This window comes from Dermacentor albipictus, chromosome 7 (assembly GCF_038994185.2).
Source record: "Dermacentor albipictus isolate Rhodes 1998 colony chromosome 7, USDA_Dalb.pri_finalv2, whole genome shotgun sequence".
Taxonomy (NCBI): domain Eukaryota; kingdom Metazoa; phylum Arthropoda; class Arachnida; order Ixodida; family Ixodidae; genus Dermacentor; species Dermacentor albipictus.
The window spans coordinates 41020245-41043077 of NC_091827.1; the positions used below are offsets into that span (position 1 = coordinate 41020245).

Sequence of the window (22833 nt, forward strand, 5' to 3'; positions counted from 1 at the left end):
GCCACCAGCCGCGACGACACGCCACTAAAATTCTATTGTCAACTTCAGCACAGCACCTTGATGGTCCGTCGAGCTCAGGGAATAGATACTCGCAGTCAGTGTGAGGAAGATTTGCCTCAGTGAAATTAGGATTTTCTGTTGCCATTGTTCAGCATGTGGACGCGTGTGCACATGCAACTCTGTCTTTTTCATACTAACACTTGCAATAAATGCGCTGCATCGGAGACCGTTGAACATGTGTTACAAAATGCATGGGTTTGAGAAACGAGAAAAACTCTTAGAGTCCTTCTACCCATCACGGCTTCTGGTTTAAGCGTTGAGGTACCGCTGTGGCAATGCATGTCTTCTTGCGCGTGGGAAGCAGCGCATAAAAATTGCTCGGAGTCTGTAGAGTAGTCGAAATTACAGTACAGCGGCTTCTCTGGGAACCTTGTATATTGGATGTCCCAGGTATTGTTAGCCAAACTGCCTAAAAAAGGAAGAATGAAATGCGGTGCAGTATATGGTTAAAAGACTTACGGTTTTCTGTCGTCACCATACAGCATGAATAAACACCATAAGCTTCTCCGCCGGGGCGTCTGCGTCTACAGGCGCTTGGTGGGTCTAAAGGCTCCAAATATTTGCAGCCGTGCACTTGACGGTTGGACTCTCACCCGTGTAACCGTGCGCGGCTTAGGCATGTCTGGAAAAAGGGGAATCCTGGGGGTTGAGCCGATGCCGGGTGTTCGGACGTTTAAGGCAGAGGCAACGCACCTCTTTACCCTCTGCTTCACATAGACGGCACCACCGAACTGACCCACACGGAGGAAACTGGTAGTTGCCTTTTCTTGCAATGCTCTTGAATATTCGTTTTTCACTCTCACTTTGTCTTTTTCCTGAACTCTACTTAATTCTGCGTCGCTGCTGATTTTCCAGGTAGCGAGGGTTAACATTGTGTGACATAACGAACCTAGGTTGTTCATATTGGGTTATAGTGGACGTGTAGCCCTGGTGGGATCAGAACTGAATATTACAAGTCCTGTCGCATGCCCTAGTTGGGCTCCGTGGTGGGCGGCTGGCATGCCTGCCGAATACTATGATATTATGTGGCTATTAATTTTCTTACACACCCTGATTGCTCCCTCAAGAGAGGGCACACTGATGAAACATGCAAGTTTTTTATTCAACAGAAAGAAACATTTCCTAGGTATCATGTGATATAGAGGGAGCACGGAACGAAGATTGTACGAATGATAGTTTTTTTGTATTATCTAAGTGTTCGGCAGACACCATAGGCCCTGGCTATAAAGTAAGGAAGATGGCAAGCGGCGACCTTCTGCTGGAGGTCTGTGACAAGCTGCACCACACCAAACTGACCAACTTTGCTGTATTCAGGGATGTTCGCATCTCTGTAAGTCCGCATGGGTCCTGGAATACTGTCAGTGGTGTCATATCGTAAAACGACCTGCTCGAAGGATGGAATGATCAGAACGTTGTATACGTACAAAGAATTAAACTAAAAGGCCACAGCAAGAGAATCACAGCTAAGCATTTGATTATTAACTTGCAGCTAGCAACATGCCTGAATACATGTCATGTAGCTATTATAAAATACGCATATGACTGTACGTCCCAAACCGGCACCAATGCTTCAAGTGTCAACGGTTTGGACATGGGTCTAAAACCTGACGAGGGCGCTCTGCTGGCGCAAAATATTCCTCAACTGACGACACCTCTGACACCGGCACTTCTGCTACCTATTATGCTAAGTGTGACTGAGATCACCCCGCTTAATCCTGCTCGTGTCTGTCATGAAAAAAAGCAAATGAAGTCATTGAAATAAATGTCAAATTGAACATCTCTTTCCAATGAGCACGCTGACGTTTTTCCATGACTAACAATTCATCCAATCCATCCTATGTTGATGTGACGCGGCGGGTGGCAGCATCACTTTATTCGGCGGCCGTCCAAGTCACGCCAAGTGTGCCGGCATTCACGTTGTCAGCCCCCTCGGCAGTAGCAGCCAGCACTGTTCCACCACCCAACAAGATATGCCAGCAGTCCTCTGTGCCTGTGGGCCCTACGACATCTAGGGGCAGAGAAGGCCTAAATAAGCGCGAGGGTACATCGCGAGCGGGCATCCAGTGCCTCGGTGGAGGTGATGGATACGTCTTCAAATCTACCGTAGCCCAAGATGCCGAAGGATCGGTTTAGCTCTCAAGATCGCGGCTGAAATTGAAAAGCTTTGTTTTTGTCGAGGTATATGGCAATAATTACCCTTTGCAACAAATTCGGGAATATGTATGGAGTAAGAAGAAATGATGCGGATGCCAGTTCTCAATATTTACTAAAAGTAAACAACCTTTCCTGGAGATTTGTGGTCTGTATCATCGTTTTATTCAGTAGTAAGATCGGAAAGAACTACAATAGGCAAAGGTACGCTGAAGGCTGACAACAGCATGCGCCTTCTTTTTTTCAGAATCGCAAGCATGATCATGTTGGTCCTGGCAATCGTCGCTGTCACCGATAAAGTAGAAGACATGGACAAATCGCTCACTTCGAAACCCGTATTCCAAAAGCGAGACGCGAACTCGAGAGCAGCCGAGGACGTGCGTTAGTTAAAAGGATTACAGCTGGTGAATGTAGAGTTTGAGCATTAAAAGGGCGCTGAAACAAACACATTTTCTTGAAGTGGAGAGCGGCATTTCACTATAACATAGAGTATGTCAGAAATACTTTGCCGCAAACTAATAACTAATAACAAATATAACTGTAATATTCAATTCGGCACTCTGAACAGCTGATTATTTTTTATTTTTATTGTTTTCCGTGTGATGCCTTTTTCACTGTATTTTTCTGGTGTAATAATTGAGTGTTCATATATATATCTATATCGTGTTTCATTCCCGTCCAGATATATATCTATCGTGTTTCAATCCCGTGAATTTTACTTTGCATTGTATACGCGTGCCAAGAACATTTCACTGTTACATACTCGTTTTTTGTTATTGTTCTCTTTTGTGAATTTATTCTTTCTCTTTGACCTTGATATTGCCCCCCCCCCCCGCTTTATGTAATGCCTTCGGGCCTTTAAGGGAAAAAATAAATGAAATGAAATGAAACCGTACTTTAGGGTGTTCGTTAGAAGGGCAGTTAATGAGTTCCGTAATAGCAGGAGAGTCCATGTCCTGCTTCTACAGTTAGCGGTGCCCTTTGCGTGGCTGCGGTTGCGCTGAAGTCTACGACGTAAGCGAGTGTCATGGTGGCGCCGTAGTGGTGCTGTAGTTTATGGCCATCGGCATGAATTGATGAGATAGGCGGGTGGGATCGAAGATATATTAGAAAAAACGCTGTGTTGCTTAGGATATGCTCGCCTTCTCCGTGCCACCCCGCTGGTATGAACAGCAGAGCTGTGATATGTATAAAAAAAAGAAAATGCTTTGAGGTGATCGTGCCAGCAGAGCTGCCATGACCAGACATCCAGACTGTGCAATTAGGATGCAAGATTCATAGCATGAGTGTTTCAGCTGTAAGGCATGCCTTTATTTTCGTCATTGTGGGTGTGCTCGTAATATGCGGTCAAATGTGTGCCAATGGCACATTGTGTATCATACGCCGATGATACTAATATCTCGATGTGTGACAATTCTTCAACAATCCCAATTCTTAAACTAGACAATGAGCCTGACCATTTTGTTGCATGGGGCTCTTCCAATCATTTAATTATAAATCCTACAAAAGCTCATTTCATGATTTTCCGTTCAAGCCAAAGAATACTACTTGGCTTGGGTAACATAACAGTATATGGTCAACAGATTGCCGTCTCCGAATGTGTATCATTATTTGGCAACAAATTAGATCCTAACCTAAAGTTTTCTCAACACATTGCCTTCATTAGGCAAAAGTGCACCTTCGCTATTAGAGCAATATTGATATCAAAAGCATATTTCTCCAAAGACGCATTATTAGCATTACACTTCGCCTTCATATGCAGTCACAATAGTGACGGCTTTTTTTCCTGGGGAAACGTATATGACTGTCATATCTCGTCTATTCAGCACTTACGAAACCAAGCAAAGGCATTATCAATAAGAGTTGGTTTTTCACGGGTTCTACTCTTGCATCGTGAAAATAACATCTATGTAACGAACTTGTTCAACTATTATCTAATAATTATGTTTTAAATATTGCCTACAAAACAGCTGTCATACCAATTCATTGATTCCAGGTTTGCCTGGAATACCAGGTTTGCCCGTAACTCAAATTTTCTACTACCTATGGTTCATTCTACCTATGGAAAAATGACACCAATAAATCTTCATACTTTCATACACTTAGTCATGGCCTTAAGCTGTTTTATATGTATAACTAAGTTTATGTCATTCATTGCACTACATGTACCATTTGTATGTATTGACCTTTTTTATGCACTATAGGCTTGTATACAGACAATTTGTTTGCGTTAATTTTATTTATCTAAGTTGTATTTTCGCGGTTGCGTTTGTTTCTTTTAGTTAGATTGCTCTTCTTTAATACATATCTCGATTGTCATTATTAACCAAGGATCCCGTGCAGTCTTTCACTTTGGGACCCTCGTCCATATATTAGCTCTTACCAATTCATTGTGTTTAAAGAATAAACTGAAACTGAAATGTATCTGTCGCACACGTCATTCTAAGGTGTGTGAAATCAGTGTCTGAAATCTTGTTTTTGTGCTAGGATTAAAATGTTAACAGGGCACAGCCTAGGGGAATATGGCACCGCATGGGTTTAGGGTTTCCCATTTAATAAAATAGCATACTTGTGCCCTCAAAGGCAGGTAGCTTAAGAAACTTACAACTGTCAGCTTGTTACCTTTCCTATTTTCTACTGAACCCTTGATAATGTTCAGCGGAAGTGGAGTGCTGAATAAATAATAAAAAAATACGATGCCTGGCTGCTATTTTAATAAACAACCTCGCGAATGCTCCGCTCATCACGGGCGTTTTTATTATTACATTTTCATTGAATTTCCGTAAATCTGGAGAAGGTATCATCTGTGCAAATTGTCGATGCGTAAATTCATTTCAATTTCCATGTTCCGGCATGGTAACACATTTCCGCTGGCTTAGCAAATTGTTTTGCTCATATCATGTCGAGTGTTTTCGATTGCAATTCTTGCTCTTCTTGAATACATGTATTTACTAACGTGTGTAAATCTATGAATGCATATGTAAAGCTTTATTATGATTCGTAATTTTCTAGGTAACTAAAGAAATCTATGAAGTGCAAATGCCGCATGGTGTTCTTGACTTTGTAAATGCACTCATATATTTTACTCTTGCTTTATTGTTACCTTGACAGTTCGGTATCCAACCAAACTTTTGGCTCCAGAAATGAGGGCCTTCTAAGCGTCTGTCATTTTTCCGGATGTTTAGGCACGAAGGATGCAGGCCTTTTTAATTTTCTGAGCACCTGAAAATTTGTTGAGTGAGAGTAAGTTGCGGGTACAGGAAGATAAATAATTCATCACCGTAATACTACCTCAAGAGGTAACTTTTTATTTCTCTCGAACTCTGCATTCAGACAGCAAATTATAGTGCTCTCATATTGCACTCAGCCCCGCCTCCCCCCCCCAAAATAAATTCAGATGTGGACCAATATTGAAGAGGTACATGTGAATCACAACACCAATACATGCGCTGGAATGAAAAATGTTGTGAGCTGCATGGCAATTTCTTTTGCACTAAGGTGGGATAAGTGTTATAAGCTGCTACCAGAGGGAGTGTTTTAATATTGTATGTGCTCCACAATAATAACGTGCACGAAATTCTATCTCTCAGAGTTTGTATGCATTGCAGGCAGTCTTCAGAATCAGGGAGCAAAGATCATGGACTTCAATGTTTTATTGAGCACTAATGACAAAAGTCACACCAATGAGTGTGGAGGAATCGTTAAGCCAAAGTAGAAGACTCCCTCCAGCTAAGACTAACCCTGTGTATCATCCCATGTTTTAGCTCCTCCGCGAACTGTAGAATCAATGCTTAAATAAATATTCTGAGCGTCTTAGAATAAATTGCTATGGTAAAATGTTCAGAACTTTGTGTCTTATTGTTTTGCAAATTTAAAAAACAAATTGCATTATTCCGAACGCTGCAAATGACAGTTTTGTTGATATTGGGGGAGACATAATAAATGCGTTTTTTTTTCCTTTTGTAAACCCTTTATTCTACGCACTCAAATATAAAAAATGCAGTAACTAATGCAAAAGAATGAATGATTATAACTAAAAAAGAAATACGCACGATTCATACAAAATAGGTGGACATCTTAGAAGCCGTGTTTTGCCGACATTGACTGCTGCAGGTGATTAGTATTATGCTTATCTTAAGCGCACTTCTGTCAGTCCTTCACTATATGTCCCCTGGTGGCAACATTTGTGGAGGATTAGGCCAGCTTTGCCTACAAAAGGCAAGGTTGGACCGGATTGCCCGTTTGTCAAAAGCCGCTAACGTACCGACGTTGGTGCCAGGTTTTTTCTACATTCGGAAAATTTTGATGAAACATTTGTGTGCCACCTGGGACGGTTGTTCGAGTAAAAGAGCAAGAGGTAGGACAGAGAGAAGGAAATGTACAGTGCTTCAGTCACTTCCTTCGGCCTGTCCTGTCTCTTGCGTTGTTACTGGAGTCACCTTCTACATCCACAACACTTTCTACACCTTCAAAATTATGATCCTGCTGCTGCCTGGGAGCCTTCACATTGTTTAACTTTCAACATTGTAGTGGACCTACTACAATTGATTCGTTAAGCAACAAATTCTGTTACCTCAAGTTTACCGTGCTTGGAAATAAGATGGATGACCTACCCACGCCAAACAACGGTGAAAAAAAAGCAGCGTTGTTTAAATATGAGGGCAGATCACACACACTTATGCACTTGTTAGAGTAGATGGTAAGAGTTGTTTCAATTCCTTTCACTAAAATCTTATCTTGAGAGCCGCATGGTGCGTGAAGTTAGTTTAAATTAATGCAATTGTTTACCCGCCCCTTAATAATGTGGGAGACCACGTACAAGGCTAACTGTCACTGAGAAGCCACTGATGTGAACCTAATATGCAAAGAAGCTATGGCACCAAGTTATATCTGAGCTAGCATGATGCGATATTACTGCCAATATTATAAGAATTTCACTGTCACCTAGAATAGCTCACGTTACAGGCAACATGAAATCCTAAATATGTATAGAGTGCATTGATTTCAAGATCGGTACGCAAAGTCACAACCTTTCTTTATGCCATATCTGGCATCACTGCAGTAGTGTTTGTGGCAGTAATATTGCGATCATTCCACATCACCTAACCAAAGCTGCGGGATGTGCACTTCTGTTTACAACTTCTCCCTTATCGGCCCAGCTCACTACTACACTGACTTAAGAAGTCGACGAGAGAACATACACCAGCAATATCAAACACCTGGGAAAGAATCGAGGAAACAGTCACCATAAAAGAAAAAGTCGCAGCTGTTCCTGTCCGTCAAGGTGCAATGAACACCATAACATTATATGTGCAGCATCTTTTCTTCGCTGGAAATTAGTCTCTCAGCTACCCAAATATGCCACGCTTCTATAAATAACTGCCATAACCCACTGTTTAGTAACACACATGAAAGAAAAAAGAAAGAAAAGACATTATAAATATTATTTGTCTGTACACAAGAAGAATAAACACTAACATACTTGCGAGAGAAGTGCATTTTGACTTACTAAGTTTACCAGCGCATTTCTTTAGGCACTGTTCGCATGTGGGATAACTGTTCACGGCCTTCTGGTTAGGACATAATCCTAATAATAAAGCGATGCATGTTCCTGATTTCGAGTCATAAGACCATGTCTTGGGGCCTGCACAGTTTCCAATTCTTGGCTTTCTTGAGCATCCTCCTACACCTCGCCCTGGAACAACGCACATAGAACACACATTTGAATCCTGCAGGGAAATTTTGGCTTGCCCTGTATAAATTCTTAATGTAGTAGAAGCTTGCGGATAGGATCAGACACTGCCTTAGAAGCATCGTAACCATGAAATAAATGTGGCTTAAAACAGACTATATTACGTTAATTGAAATCAAGGTGTTATAGATGAGCATTGCTACAGTAATTTCTCTACCTAAGTATTAAGCAAGAAAATATTTTGACATTAGTTTTCCAGAAAAGAATCGAAAACTTGATTTGTCAGGACCATGAAAGTGCTAGCCATAAAAATATCTAGTAGGCTATAACAAAGGGTGCGAGTGCATTTCAAAGAATGGAATGTCTTTACGTCATGATGTTATGATAGTGTAGGATCAATAGCAAACATATACTGAGATACAACCTCTCATGTTGGATAGCTGACTTTCAGGATTGAGAAACAGACTGCTGTTGGTTATTTCAGGTATATGTACAGAACAACACGAAGGAGAACTGTCAAAACGCGAAACATATGGAACATTCTTATGTGCACTACTTCCTCCGTGATGCATGACCACGGGCAAGGCAGCGCTCTGGCCTCGGCCCTCTGCTGTCTAGCCTTTCCTTTCACAATTTATTGTCGTTAACGTCACCAGCACGTATATTCCACCGGATTTGCAAGTGTTCATCTTCGCGCTTTTGATTTGATGAAATTATTATCTCTCGGCTGGCATTACTTGATATTCTGCTTGTAATATTTAATTCAAAAATTTTTTCAGTCAATGCAAGTTCCGAAACAAAACGCTTTGAAGTAAACCACGAATAAAAAGTTTTATTTCTTAGTAGAGTGACTGTAACGTAGACATGCGTGCGTCACCATTTATAATCGTCGCATCTGTGCCGCATGTGTGCACGGTATTGTAGTCAGCGCACAGATTGCAAAACAATGTACGAAGACTTCACCATTACCTGCATTTAGGCTTTCCTAATAGTGCCTCTATTACGTATAATATAACACCTATATGTCTTTATGTATCTAATCCTTCACGTGACTGAACGCAAGCCCTTCAATTTCTACTTCTCACTCAGGTGTCGTCAAGCTCACAGAGTAAGCTCCCTGCGCACACCCATACTCCGTTACACAGCCTCACATAGACACTCTCATATTTATGTGGAATTCTGGAACCATAACTCCAAGCGGCGGTTTCTCCGAGTAACTCCGCATCTATCTTGGGTTGGTAAAATGAGTGCGGTGTGGTTTATAGTGAATTGTTCATTCTGATGCTACCGCTAATGTGAAGAGTGCGGCTCTATGCCGGTATTTTTGGTTGTGTTTTGCAGCCACCTTGTACAGAGCTAATGGTTATAAATCGTGACTCTTACCTGAAAATAAGGCGTAGTAATTTCACATATTGCCTAAGAGGCAGTATTTTCATTTGTACCACTTAGAACTTTATCTTTATGTATTCTTTGAACGTAAAATAGTTTACGCATTGTACGATAACTTCGAGCCACCACTTCTACCTATCATGTAAGACCCAGAATTCGAATAGCTGTCGCATTTCAACACGCAACCTATAAAGCATAAGAGTTGCAGCTGCTAATTATAGCCTGAAGCTGTCGTCGCCACTTACCTTCCAGAAACTTAAGGCACACGAGCAAGCAGATAGCAAATACGTACAGGCAGAACTTCATTGCGCGGTTTCAAATCCAAAGCCGCGTACAATGCAATGAAGCAAGCGCTGGAATTATCTACATATATTCCTGTGATCTACGTCACAGTTCGCACATTTACCCTTCTATTCTTTGTTCATCAATAAAAAATATATATATATATATAAACGTATTTTTATGAGTTCCTTGTGTTTCCGAGCGGGCACTGGAGCTTTCAATGTGATGATGTATGGCACATGCAGTAGCCAACAAACGCATCTTACTTTTTCCAGCGCTTTGGTTATTTGCGCTTCATTTCTTTCTTTTCTCTGTATCAAGATAGAACAACTTTCAGAAGTGGCCTTACACAAGCAAACCCAGAAAGACTAAAGAAGTGACGTAGCTAAGGAGGTCAACGCGAGCAGAAAATGAGATTTCTTACTGTAGACCGGGAAAGCGAGAGGCGGTGATATAAGTTTAGAAAAGGAAATACTTATGGGAGGTAATGCTTACACACAGGAGCAAAGCTGTAGTGTCTACCACGACGCGACCATTGGTAAAATATTAGAGTACGCAATTACTGCCCATCAGAAGAGTAAATGCTTTCGTCATCCTCGACTTTCAATGCAAGTGAAGTAAACATTCTGAGATGGTCATACCACCAATTGGCCGAGAATCAGCGAAAGCTAATTCAGAAGGGAAGGATCTCCTCAAGAAACAAAGAGAGTAACGCATAGGTAATTATAGTACCTTGCTTAGCTCGGCATCAATATAGGTAGAGATAGTTAGTAGATTTTGATGGGACAAGGGCCAGTTCTATTCATAGATTGCCACTATACAAATAATTAATACTGGAGGTGTGTAAAGGAACACTTTGTTTCCGGATATACCGCTGGGTTTATCACTCTCATGTAGCAGATGTCTATGAAGTTTGAGGTTATGGGCTAACGTTGCTTGAAGCGTAGAAATGTATACAACTCGTAATACAAAAATAGGAAACATCTTAGATGTACCTGATGTTCTTTTCCCATGCACTGAGTCTTTTATTTTTGATGTACAGGGTCGTCCACTCTTAGTATGAACATGGCGCAGCGTGGCCGGGCTCCGCGGAGCGCCAGCGTGCACGGTGCGGCCGCGCATCAAAGCTGAGCGGCGCAGGCGCAAAGGGGCATTGAGGGGGGCTTCTTGTTGTCTGCAGAAGCTCGTGAGCACGCTGTACTTGCTTTGATGTGAAGCACACCTCACTCTCGGCATGCGTGTATCGCTGAATGCGCCATGACGGCATTGCGGAAAAACCCACTTCACTCAGGGCGGCGTCTTGTGTAGTTTCCGCTCACGAAAACGACGCGGTCATCAATAGTGGGATCCCAGTTAAATCCGTGTATTCTTGCAAGCTTCTCAGAATTGGTTTGGTTTGTCTTATGGGATATAACGACGAAAAGCGATTCTGGCTTTAAGAGACGCTGTAGAAGAGGGCTACGGTTAATTTTTACCAACTGGGGTTCTTTAACATGCCCTAAAATTATTCACCACAGGGCCATCCTTGCATTTGCACTCCATGGAAATTCTACCACAGCGGCTGGGTTTTTAGCCTGCGACCTTGGTTTCGATTTCTCTTGGCTTCCTTCATATATATAGGTATCACGCAATGCTGACACGGTTCAAGGAGTCGCCAAGCAAGCGGGTCTCACGCGCCCAGCATGATTGTTCTGCTCAATGGCAGAGGCCTGGATTTGTCTGAGTCTTGTCTGCCGCATTATAACACATATATCGTCGTTTGCCCCACCTTCCTGGCCTGTCATAGGGAGACAGCAGTTCTACCTTTTGTTGCCGTCTGCTACTTATCCTTCCTTTTGTTCCGAGCCGTACTTCCCCGAAATGGACCTACGCCCGTAATGACGGCGTAGCCACCAGTTTTGTGCCTCACCGTTGCTGAACAGCTTCTCCGGTTTTGGTCTGTTGTCCGATCCGCAACTTCCGCATTCATCTCTTCACCATCCTCATACGCATGGCCTAGCTGAACCGCACCAACAGAAAAATCAATACCTTCAATATGTTCGCAATGTTGTAGCAAGTCCCAAGGACTGCGACATCGTCCCGCCGTTCATCACCTCCACCTTCGAAAATCATACGGTGCAAGACGCCTGCTTCAAATACATTCTTCTGTGAGCTCAACGCGCGAACTATACCTCGGACACTATGCTCTAATTTTCCGGCGGCCCCTGCTGAATAAGCTTTTCGCCTAACCCATCTTCGCGCTCTCGCTTACGAAGAGTTCTCTAAAGCACGCTATGGCGGTTCATGCTAGCAAGGCCATGGGACTTTCTTACCGTCTGGCGAAGCGGATGCAGGGCTGCAATTGATTTCCAAGCCAACCGTAGCGTCTGTCTAAGTAATCATTATTCGAATATTTGTTTGGACTCAAGCCACCAAATGTTTTTATTCAGCGTATTTTTAACGGTTGACACATCCTCACTCTTTGAGCTTTTCAGTCACGATGATGTTTCTTTTTTTATCGTGCTGGTTCCTTCTTGCACTTGCTAGGTAATGAAAGGGCCGCAACCTAGCAGGGCTACATAGCTTTTCGACGAACCTTCGGGAAAAGAGCGATGTTGCGTTTTCCAGAAGAGAAAAGAAGGAACATTTTATATCTAACCCAACGAACCTACACTGAAAGGCACATATCTGCCATGACACAGTGGCCGCTTTCAACAGCGAACCGAATTGTTGAAACGTACCGGAAGAGCGGATAATTAAAGTTGGCAAGCGTAAAGCTCGTTGAAAAGTGACTACTGAAGAAGAGGGCGTGGCCATTGTTGCGGCAGCTGTGGACAGTCCAAATCAACTGCTGGCGAAATTAAGAATAGTGCTGCGCTGGCAGGTGTGTCGAACACAACCGTGAAGCGTCGCCTGTGCGCGGCAGCCTCATATGTGTGAGGCCCTTCATCGCAGGCATATGAGGTCTCAGCCCAATTCCGAGAGGTTGAAACCGAAGGCCTGGGTTCCCACGTTGGAATACAAAACCGCTTCAAAGAAGATTCGTATTGTGCCCTGGTCGACGATGGGCTGCTCCCTTGGCTTGTTGGGGGGCCATTTCCGGAATAGGATTTTGTCGGGCAGCATGAGAACTCACACATAGACAAGTTCAAAAAAGTTTCTGTGTTTCTAGAGAGTCTTCACCTGGCGATGCGCGAATAGCCTCCACAGTTGGCTCTCCTCAATATCGCTGAAAATATCGTGGGCAACATGAAGCTCGCTCTGCGCCACCGGCAGCTCCGTGTCCTCTCAGCGAATACTGGCACCAAGTCCCAATTTCATTGAAATTTCGAGCACCGTTATAGCTATACTGTGATGAAAACCTATATATATATATATATATATATGTATATAATATAAGTGTGTGTGTTCAGGCTTGCAGTGCAGCCCTAACTGGCCCTCCTGAAATTTGCATCGCAGCTCTTGCGTCGGTTTTTTTCGATCTTCAGGGTGGTTGAAATGCGACACTCAAATCAACCTAACTGACGAGTGGGACAGCGCTCTGTGTCATATGCGGTAAATTTTTTAAAGTGCTCACGTCACGTTGACGTCACTGTCTATTCACCTCTTGATATTTCCTAACACAACTCGAATTAGGAAGACACAAACATGGCAGAAAGTGTTGCGGTGATTTCTCAAGGTCGCACAAGTGTGCGGAGCTTTTTTTTGCAACATAACCCACGCATCGTTGCGGTACCGAACAAAACAGCTATTGTGTGTTTCCGTGAACGACACTGAAGTTTTCGTTTTCTTGCGGTGCCTTTTCTTCAGTCCCTTTGTCTAGAACCTGAATTTGTCAAAGCTCCTGGGAGCTGCACCGTTGAGCGTACACGTGGCGTGTCGCACAATATACCGCAGGCTGCACTTACCCACACCCATGACTGAACCTATGAATATGGCGTACTTTCTGTTCACTCCCAACTAGGTCGCAGGACTCGCTTTACTTAAAGGATGTTCTTGATTCCAGAGAACCGTTGACTATAATTATGTTTTACTTAAAATGCGTTCAAACTTTCGCTCCATCATTAATGCTTGGACAGAATGACTATTCTCGAGTGTAAAAGATATATGGTCCTTAGCATCTGCCCCTTCCTTCCCACGAGCATAAATTTGAAGTGCAGGAGCCTCATAAGCATAGCGTTTATATTGCCGCGTGAAGTACTCGAACAACATTGCTGCCTTACTTGGTAATTAGGTGTTTTCTGCAATCTACGCCTTGTCACTCTTACTGGTGGAACATTAAAGCCTGTCAGCCACAGCAAGCCTCATGGTGTTTCATACTGCAGCATCATAACAGGGTGACAATTCCCTGGTTACCAAATCCAACATTCTAACTACTCCAATTATCAGTCTTGACAATACCTTGAATCACTTATAAAAGCGCCAATGGCCGTTTGTTTGACACCTCATTTTATGATCATCATGATCATCATCAGCAGCAGCAGTAGCAGCAGCAGCAGCAGCAGCAGCAGTAGAAGAAGAAGAAGAAGCGTGCCAATTTCCTAATAGCATCGCACCTCCTTATGTTCTCGCTTACATACCTGTGTGACGAATTGTGTAACTCTAATAATCCACATGTTACATCCCTAAGCAATGCGCGCGCTACTCAGCTCAATATATTCTTCTTAATAATAATTAACTATAATTTCGGCTACTGCTGTTCGCTTTCTATGCCACTTGGATCTCCTTTCATTAATTAAGTTTCGTCCAACATTTTTTATCCCGTCATTGTTGCGCGGTCCTCAGTTTTTTTCTCAAGCTGCTTTGTTAGAAACCAAGTTTTATTTCAATGTGTTAGTAGTATGCTATTGGTGCCTGATACTGTTAACGCAAATTTAGTACCTTCCAAGAAATAACTGAGTTTTAGAGCCCCATTAGCTGAAAAAGTTGCTTACCTCCATCAAAATTATTTAATAAATACTGAGGACAAGCAAGCGTAAAGACCGGATTTTCTTTAGCTCCATGTGAGTGATTCACAGAACTTCAGATTGGCTATATAGGCTCGAACTTAACGAGCATGTAGCCACCACTGTTTATGCACAGCCTAACACAGCAGATCTAGGGTAACACCGAAGCTCATATGAAACTTCTGAGCAGTCATGTATCTCTAAGCTTTTTCGGCGCTCATAATAAATTGATAGCTTGACATATTTGCATGCGGCGCTATCAGCGGTCGCAAATCATTGTGCCTAAAGGAATAGGTGCAGCAAAGTTGTTTTAATGTCGATGATGCAGCCAACATAGTTTTAGTAATTAGATTTAGAGACTACAAATATTTTAGGTTGTAAACTGACAACGACTGAGCAATGGCAGACAGAGTAAGCAATCAAACTGCTTTACTGACATTTCTATTGTCTCCATTTCTTTCTTGCGCGTTTCAACAAACATATGCATTTGCTCCACGTTATCATCAGTAGCTTAACAGCTGTAGTTTTACAGCGCTATTTTTCACACTGAAGGTTCAGAGGCTGATTTTTATACTCATGCTCAATATCAACAATATTTCATCCTGTTTTGCTCAAGGCATCCACTGTTGAGGCAGAAATACGGGAAAGAACATGTTCATAATTCATCAGCTGAAGCTGAATTCATAGTATTCATATTCATAGCATATTCATAACATATTCATAATTCAGCTGAAGCTAAAGCTTTCACAGTGCTTATAAGAGAATTCTCAAGGAGAACGACAAAGAAGTCCTACCTAAACAAGGAAACTTACCTGAATGTTTAAAGAGGTACTAACGTGATATTTCCGGCCATTTATTTCGTACGTTTTTAAAAGTCCTGGAACTCTACATTATAGAAGAATTGCTGAGAAACTTCAGAGTCCCATGAATGATTTAATATAGCAGCTCTTTCACAGGCAGTTTTATTTTGGTTTCCAAAATGATACGGTGTCGTGACATCACTACACAGTAGGTAGGAGTAAGTCATTGCGCCGTTTTGACACTCGCTCGGCTTCACTCAGTCGCCTCGTTTGCGGCTTTTCATGGAGAAGGCCAGTGCAGCAGCATAGCGGACGAGCTGTTGCAGATGAACAGAACACGAAAAAGGAAAGCTCTTAGCTTTATTTAAAAATGAATTGCAAAGCTAAATTGTCTTGCAAAGCTAAATTGTACATTTCATGCATTTTGGTTGTTCAAAAAGGATCATTATGAATTTGATCTATTTACTGATCTTAAGGTGATAGCAAATATATGAAGACTCCAGGCGCTTTTTTGTCGTCGTCGTTGCCGGTATGCTCCGTGTTAAATCCAAGGGTGATAACACTGTCGCCGCGCATTGCATGCAGTGTGTGCGAGTGAAAACGCGCGACGCAAGCTGGTGATCGCCGCTCAATCTGGCGCGCGCGAAGAAGAAAGCGGAAAACGAATGCGCCGTCTTGCGTCGCGCAATAGGCCGTGGGGGTAAAGGGGAGAGGACGGCGTTGTGCTCCAGCAATAACTGCGCATTACGCGACCACGCACAAGGAGAAGTGATGATGGCGGCTCAATATAGCGTGCCATATATAAGGGAAAGTGGGGAGGCAGCGCCAAAGGGAGGGGAGGGCGGCTGAGACCCTGCCTGCAACTGCGTGCTTAGCTCGGCGGCGCGTGGTCACGCACGCCGTATCTTGAAAAGGATCTGCCGACGTCTCAGACCTCTGTGCGCGCTGTGTCATCGCCACTCTTGCGTTGAAGCAATCTACGGAACGGAGGTCCTTTCACTCACTGTTCCTGCCGCGCTTGCTCACACCAGCATTTCCACGTGTGTGCGTGGTCGCCCAGTGTGATATGTTCATATTTGCTTGTGTGCGCTGGTGCCATGTTTACTAATTAAGTTAGAAGGCGAATGTTTCCGAGTTTATATGGCCGATAAACTACTGTCCTTACTTCGTGTAGTTGTCTACTAATTTGTTATTGCAATCCATCCTTCGTTTTTCGGGCGAAACTGCGACTACTTTTTTTTACCATAAGTGCTAACGTATCCTCTTGATCTGCAGAGCTCTGCAAATACGGCTATCACCTTTCTAAAGAGCACTTCTGGAGGTTGGATGTTCCTTGCGCTTCTGGCTAGCCGAGTAGCTTGCCATTCCGCTACAGTGTACCGAGCCTTCATGGGACTTTTGCTGCCCCAGGCACATGTCTCACCATGATGCGAATGTTATCTACGTTGTGTCTTGATTCTGCAGCAGCCAGCTCTGGCCGCAAATAACAATGCACCCTTCTTTACGTCACAGTAGAAATTTTCACTCCTCATTTCTTGCCGACTTTGTACGTCTCTATGGGTCCCTGTATGTTAAGCATTTGTTTGCCTAGTTTGAGCCAACATAAGATGCGCGGCGGACGAAGGTTACTAAATTTATTGCTGATGTGCACGCAAACTACTTCGGCCGCTCGCAGTCCGCAATCGGCTGGGATCCTTCTTGATCCAATCGCATGCCTGCGCTACCCCACGCGCCCACTCGCATGCCGCTACTGGTTCGGCCGGTTCGGTGCCTCCCACCCCAGCTGCACTTGCCGGTACGAGTGTGCGCGGCGCAAATAAAAGTGGCTCGATCGCACTAGCAGCGGTTTGATATGCGTAGGATTCTACTTGCAGATTATACAAACGAAGACCCTCGAAAGTATCGAGCGGAAGTGGAGCGGAAGAATTTAAAGGATCTGTAGAAACTACAGATGTATGCAATGTATACCGAAGTGACAAGGCAGGAGGCAAAGCAACGGGCGGACGAGATACGTGCAGTGGAAGAACAGTGGCACGCCAAACGAGCGGTCGGCTGAGAAGGCCCACACGACCAAGTGACACGAAGTGGAAGAACCGCCATTTGCGGGAAGCATACGTGCATACGTGCACTTTCAATATCACCTTGCAGCAGGCGAATTTGATGCAACGTTATAAATAGTTTCTTTATATGGTCACCTGTAGGCAATGCCACGTAATTTTTGTTTCATTGTTTCTTACGATAGAACTCTTATATCAACATAGATCAAATCAGACAGAACTCACGTAATATAGTATTGTCATTTTATTTTTCATCTTCTTTATAAGTTTTTTAAGCTTTCCGGGACAGGGATCCTTCTTCCGAGCAGTTTCTGAAAATTTCATAAAGAACACACAAGTCACATCAGACTCAAGATCACCAAATTCGGAAAAGTATCGACGAAAGTCATTGATAGTGACGCGCACTTTCCCTGGTGAAGATGATGACACCCACAAACCTCGTGCTCTCTGAATTACGTAGTATTCTCCTAAGACACATTTCTTGCGTGCAGCTGTGGGAACTCCTGCACCTTGCACAATCGTTCATTAATTACATTTTGGTTAGCAGTGGCTCTCTGCCAAGAGATATTAGTCTAATAACAGGTAAGTTTTGAACTCACCTTTATTAATTGTGTGAAGTGGGGCCGTTTGCTGTATGTTCACTAATATCTGTTGCATATACATGCTAGTATTGCGCTTGACCCTCATTAGACATCACATGCCGTAGCTTAAATAGAGCTGGCCAGTATGCTAATGACCACATCTTATATGCATGCTTCTGATTAATTTTTTTATAAACAGTGCCTTCAGTGTTAAACTATGAGCAGTGATATAAATGCGTAGGGTACGTCTGAGACCTTTTTTAAACACTAATTTACACAGTTTAGCACACACACTTATGCCTACAAGCAGGGCCAGTAGATCGGTAGTTATAAGATTGATATCAAAGGTAACTTCACCATTCTTGCAAATAAAAATTCCAGGGTATTCCTGGTCAAAAATGTGATGTGATTATGACAGACCCCGTAACAGGGGACTCAGAAATAACATTGACCACCAGAGATTGTTGAAAAAAATCCTTTATGTAAGAACGCGAGCATTTTTGCGCTTCGCCCTTATCAAGATGCGGGCACCGCAGCTGAGGCCAAACGTAAGACCTGAAACTACGATCCACAACGCCTAATCCAGTGAGCTATTGAGGCGGATTTGCCTTAGATATAAAATTCGATTAAGAACTTGAAAGCAACAATCTTTTTTTTGATTATTTCTAGGCAGCCTATGTTCCAAGATATACACTAATAAATTTGGTTCTCACTAGGATAATTTTGCATTCAGAGGCGACAGCCTTAGACAAAACATGCACAACAAATTTGACACAGCTGATTTTTCACAGCACCCAGTCCAGAAGTGAGGCTCTCTGGCACTAGTGTACTAAAACAATGCTTTTTCAAATTTCAAATTTAAGAAACTTTGTCCCATGCGATGTTTCTTTTACTGCGATAGAAATTATATGGACACTCCCGGGAGATTGCTGCAGTCGTCGTCCCCGTGATGTTTCGAATAAAGTCCAAAGGCGACATCATCGTCGCTGCGCACCGTACACGGCATGCGCGAGTGAAAGTGTGATATTGAACCGATGAAGGTGGCTCAATCTTGTGCGCAAAAGGGAGGAAGTACACTATCTTCCGTCATGCGCAAGGCACTGGGAGTTGAAGAGGAAGGCGGGTTTCTACTCCGGCAGCGGCTGCTCGAAAGTGACCTGCAATGTCTTGACAGTGGTCTGCAACGGGGACAGAGTGCACCGAGTGATGATAGCTTCGTGTGTGCTGTGTTCTCGCCGCTTAGCTAACTTTGAAGTGAGAAGCAGCGTGAATGTCAATTCACTTGCTGCTGCAGCCGCGGCTTGTGACTCCTGCATTTTGACAGCGCGTGTGGACGGTCCTCGAGCAAGATCTGTTCACGTTTGCTCCTATGGACATGATAGCAAGCTTGTTATCTTGTAAGTCAGTAATTCAGCGAACGTTTACAGGTCTATATGACATTAAAAATACTATCCTTATTTCGCATAGCTGTCAACTAATTTGATATCGCAATCAATGCATTGCCTTTTGGGAGAAATTTCATCAGCCAATTAGATGGGCAGGCATCAGAAATATTGTTAGAGATGCTTCCGGAATAAATTGTTTTTAATATCTTGAGGTGAACATGATTATTTAGTTACAAAAAGTACAACTTTTCCACCATCGTATTTTATGTCGACTGAACTCTGCAATAACAGAAGTAGTGGGGCCTTGTCTAGTATAGGTACGCACTTCTGTATTTTGCGCACACACACAAAATAAAGTAGGAAGAAACTTTATAGACCTCGCACTTGACAAGCCTAAAGACATGGCGCCACAGCCCGCATGATGAGAATTGTTGAAGCAGTATAGTTGGACTTACGTATCTGGTTTATGCACACTTTGGCGCATATGTTGCATGAGCGGTAATAGTTAGGCTTCCTGGGACATCCATCCTTCACAAGTTCACATGCCTGTGTAGCTCGGTTAAAGTACCACCAAGGATTACTTGTACAATTTCCTTCTTTTGGTCTCAATGAGCAACCTCCTTTTCCTCGCCCTTGAACAACAAGCGACAAGTAGAGTTTCCTACAAATGGCGCAGGAAATAAAACTTTAACATTTCGTATTATTGAATAAAAATCCCATTACTGCTGAAATATTGTGCAGCAAGTACAATTATGCTTGAGCAAAATATACTGTTAGTCATGAGAGTCCTAGCACAAGTAGAAGGCCAGGGCAAGAAAGCCACCGCACAGCCCTTATAATGCTGCCTATTTTGTCCTTGTCTTTTACTGGAGCAGTAAATCTGTTATCATCAGTGTTCCCCTGTCCCAACCTAACACTTAATTATAGGGATCATTGGCATTACCAATGTGAACTACATTCAGCTAAATAATATTATTGTGCTGCAACCTAAGTTCAATCTCTTAAAAGAACAAAGAATTATGGTGTGCCTACGAAAAGCATCATTGTTATTCACCCGACTTCAGGACAGAGACTTAAAGGAAACCCAAAACAGATTTTTTTTAAAATCGCAATCTTCACAGCTGAATATTTGTTGTCCTTTATGGGTCAAAACCAAGACTAATATATATCTAAGCCTTGAAAGAAGAAACCTGCATATGTTTTGTTTCCTTCATTATACAATCGGGTGAAGGACAAGTTTCCCTTTCACGAATGTTCCTATGCCTTGCCGGCGTCTACAGAACATATTTGCCGTGTTATGTGTCTCTGTTTCGGCCCTCCGTCTGCTATTTGCTAGCCCAGTTAGCCGAGATGGTACAGCGACCGCCCCGAAAAAATGTTATACTCGAGCTTTGTTCGTTGATCAGGACAAAGTTTTGCACAACAGCGAAGCTTTCTTTTTCAAGAGACACGTGTGTGTGTGCTCGTTTCTAACTTCGCGCTACAGCCAAGTAAATGTCAACTTTCCCCTTAAATAACTATCCGCCTCCTTGCAGACTTCCACTCAGTTGATTTGCCTTACTGATTTATGTATGCACAAGAATTCTTTTTAACTGGTGACCGCGTTGATGCACAACATATTGAGAAGCGCATTCTGAAGGGGGTACAAACATCTGAACTAAGGCATGTTGTTGGGCTAGCCTGTTCATTGATTCCACAAAATATTAGACTGCTCAAAGAACACGGGAGATGAACAGAAACATAGACGCACTCACAAAGCGCAGTGTGTGTGCGTGTATGTTTCTGTTCATGTTCTGTCTTCGCGCAGTATAAATTGTACGTAACTGTACGTAACCTACAGTTGTAATATCAACTGTAGGTTTAAATATTTACTTCAGCTTGTACCTCTGTTACATAGTTCAACTTACCTTCTACAAATGCTGTGTGGACGAAAAAGCTGGCCAAAAATACATATTGCAGAAGGCGCATCGCATGTCTGTCTTCTGCAAGAGCATTTGCGCCCATGTCATTTCAGTTCTTGCGTTCCTTTCCTTTTATTGTTCCAGTAATCTATGCTGCTTTCTGCATGTAACATGACCAATGCCTCTGGAGCACGACAGCTGCTCACAAGGCTTGGAAAAAAAACGTCTGCTGTTCACACGTGGAGCTCTTCGATTCTGGTTCCATTGTTCATTGTGATTTGTCAGAGCTATAACGCAAGTGCGGCTGTCTCAAATAGCTAACATCGTGCACTCTTTTTCTTAATATTTCTTTTTGCTGTTGGGTCGGCAACCCTGAAGTCCAAAAAAGCGTCATGCAGGAAACACTGTGGAATGGTTTAACGGCAGTGAAGAGGACACAAGACGTGCTAAAATTGCAATATCTATGGAGGGAAGTTTTTAATGAAGTATTGAGCTACTTACGCATACGTTACTTTTATACTAGCATTGAGTTCAGAAACTCATGATTGTATTAAAATAATAAAGTTTAATTTTCAACCTGTGGCGATTCATAACATTTTCTTCTGAACTCTTGACAATGCAGTGACGTACACTGAACCGGCTGCATACCCCTTTTATGTACACTGTGCCATTATGAAGACAGAAACGTTCACCTTTGTTTCTAACGTGAAAATATGCCATAAAGAAATATTGTACCTAAGGTATACTCAGAAAATCTACAGCATATTTAGGCTAGAAGCGTAAACTTTACCTTGTCGAGCAACAAAATTGGACCACAAGGCCACCTACTTGCAAGCTGTGGGGAACAGCCAGACTTGTAATGGCTAATGCGGCTCTAGAGGCTCACGTTCCCAGAGTGAGTGAGTGAGTGAAGAAACATTTATTGTAGGTCCGGCGAGGACGCGAACTCGTCGCGCACCCGGCTAGTCCCACGTCGGGACCGGCAGGTCTAGCCCACCGGCCCGGTCGCGGGCACGCCGGACAGCCAGGATTTGCTTTTCCAGAGCGGGGCTACGCAGAACCGAGTCCCACTCCTCCTTGATGAACTTAGGGTATGTCGACCCGCACTCCACAGCATGTGCGCTAGAGTAGAGGTCTGCCCGCAGGAGGGGCAGGCGTCGTCGCGATACACGTCCGGGTAAGCCTCGTGGAGAACGCACAGACACGGATACGTACTAGTCTGCAGAAGCCTAAGAGAAACGGCTTGCGCCCTATTCAACCTGGGGTGAGGGGGTGGAAAGACCCTTCTAGACATGTAGGAGAATTTAATAATCTCGTTATGAGTAGCGGGAGCGTCCCTGTGGCCGTAGGGAGGAGGGGAGTCGGTGCTTCTTGCAGAGGAAGCGCGGAAGGTGAGATCACGCGCAGCCTCGTGAGCAGACTCATTCAGGTTCTGGGGAGCACCCTCGTTCCCAGACAAGCGCGAATCCCTTTATGGGAAGGTATAAACTGAACGCATTTGCTGAGACGCTTTCGCGCTATATATGACTGGTCCTCAGTGGCACATGCCCAGTTACTTAGGATGGAGTGAAAGGCTATCAATGAAGAGGGCACATACTCCTAGGCTAATT

The 22833-nt window shown here is 43.3% G+C and overlaps 2 long non-coding RNA genes across 3 annotated transcripts; both read right to left on the reverse strand.

Moving 5' to 3' along the window:
* Nucleotides 1-546: 546 nt before the first annotated feature.
* Nucleotides 547-9656, reverse strand: LOC135920991 (uncharacterized). Of its 2 annotated transcripts, XR_010570400.1 has the most exons (4): nucleotides 9538-9656; nucleotides 7721-7906; nucleotides 5315-5433; nucleotides 547-682 (listed from the first exon to the last, which is right to left on the reverse strand). It is a non-coding gene; the product is annotated as an uncharacterized lncRNA (long non-coding RNA). The 2 variants fall into 2 exon arrangements; XR_010570399.1 differs by lacking the exon at nucleotides 547-682 and having other exon boundaries at nucleotides 5288-5433.
* Nucleotides 9657-17585: 7929 nt separating this feature from the next.
* Nucleotides 17586-21396, reverse strand: LOC135920978 (uncharacterized). The gene is made up of 3 exons (XR_010570381.1): nucleotides 21230-21396; nucleotides 19778-19983; nucleotides 17586-17667 (listed from the first exon to the last, which is right to left on the reverse strand). It is a non-coding gene; the product is annotated as an uncharacterized lncRNA (long non-coding RNA).
* Nucleotides 21397-22833: the final 1437 nt, after the last annotated feature.